The sequence below is a fragment of the Mandrillus leucophaeus genome, unplaced genomic scaffold (assembly GCF_000951045.1).
Source record: "Mandrillus leucophaeus isolate KB7577 unplaced genomic scaffold, Mleu.le_1.0 Scaffold162, whole genome shotgun sequence".
Lineage (NCBI taxonomy): Eukaryota > Metazoa > Chordata > Mammalia > Primates > Cercopithecidae > Mandrillus > Mandrillus leucophaeus.
The window spans coordinates 2,377,877-2,379,433 of record NW_012101610.1 but is presented as its reverse complement, the minus strand read 5'-3'; the positions used below and the strand labels follow the sequence as shown (position 1 = coordinate 2,379,433).

At 44.6% G+C, this 1,557-nt stretch overlaps 1 long non-coding RNA gene across 1 annotated transcript in view; it reads left to right on the top strand.

The window, feature by feature from the left end:
* The window catches only part of LOC105536662, a 20,915-nt gene extending 19,941 nt beyond the window's left edge, over positions 1–974 (top strand). Inside the window, exon 2 of the long non-coding RNA XR_001005620.1 lies at positions 23–974. This is a non-coding gene — a long non-coding RNA (uncharacterized LOC105536662). The remainder of the gene's footprint in view (positions 1–22) is intronic.
* Positions 975–1,557: the final 583 nt, after the last annotated feature.

The window sequence follows — 1,557 nt, the reverse complement described above, 5'->3', positions numbered from 1 at the left end:
GGGGTTTTATCACGTTGGTCAGGCTGGTCTCGAACTCCTAACCTCAGGTGATCTACCCGCCTCGGCCTCCCAAAGTGCTGGGATTATAGGCGTGAGGCACCCCACCGGCCTCTATCATTTCCTGACTCAGCAGCTCCACCAAAATTGACGTCCTGGTAAACACTGTGAAGGAATTAACCTAAGTGCTTCCAGAGCATCTCATGTAACCTCTATGGAGTAAGTCACTTTTTCTGTAGCATGTGGCTTTTGACCTTGATGAAGACTTCGACTTCTCATCCCTGTCTGCATGGAGGAAGACGAGTCAGTGGCGGGGAAAATGAACCTCAGTAACATTTCCAGTGTGCCTCAAGAGGAAACAAGTTCAGTGTTATCACTGTGGCCTTCGTTAGTTTTTTTTTTTTTAAAGTCACTTGTTTAGATACATCTTTATTTTTTTTATACCTACATAACGCATGACTGGAGGGGATAAAGCATGTATAAATTGGGAGAGGGTAAAGAATGTGTGACTATGTATGCAGAAAATAGACTAAAATGTCCAGCAAAATGATATATACTGTAATCTGGTTTTTGAAGTATCTACTATTCTGGAATATTTTTTAACAACTTTTTGCTTTTTTTAAAAAAGGTGCCTTGATTCAGTTGCTTGACTTAAAACATTCCTTCTATTTTATTGTGATTTTTAATGTCTTCTGACCCCAAACTGTGTTTCTGGTTGAAGTCTGGTGGCTGCAGGCGTAGCACTGGTTTTGTTCCAATAACAGAGACCAAAGAGTTAATCAGATATGGTTCAGCTGCTACAATTGTGTGATTCAAAGGCAATTTAATCACCCCAAATTTCCATGGCCCCTGCAGTCAAGACCTGCCATTCGTTTTCTCTTGCAGGTTGGAGTAAATTTGCACTTTGAATCATATGGGTCATTTGGGGACCTTGTTCTTTTCTATTTTGCTTTATTAATAAAGGAACTTGTAGAAACCTCTGGACTGAATGTCAGATCTGGGGAGGGCTTTCGTCTTCCCGGAGGGCAGCCTGTGCCTGTGCTGGCTTGTGGTTCTTTGCACAAGCCTCAACTGCTTTGAGCCTCTGGGTGTATGGGAAACTTTCCCCATGCATTAAGGCTGGGGATGATTTTTGTGTAGAATTAGCTCTGTATACAGGTGTGAAACAAATGCTAGTTCACAGCGCTACAGGTGTGCTCCCTGGAATCCTGAACTTTCACGTCTTCTTCCTGGCCTAGAACCTTCTGTCCCCACCTCTCCTCTCTGCCTCACTCTCCCACCCCTGCTCCCTCACACATACCCAAACACGATTCACGTCTTGGCCTGTGGCTCAAGAATTTTGTCCAGAAATCTCTTAGGCCCTCAGGCCCTTGCGAAATGGTAAACATTCGCTAATACAAAAAACCACCAGGCTTAGCAGGAGATAGAATCTTGGAGACTAAGGGCCGTTCAGAGCCTTAGAGCCAGGTGGAAACCCAGGGAAACCTGCAGCCATGATGAAACAGTAGTTGTGGTTAGGTGCAGTGGCTCACGCCTGTAATCCCAGCACTTTGGGAGGCC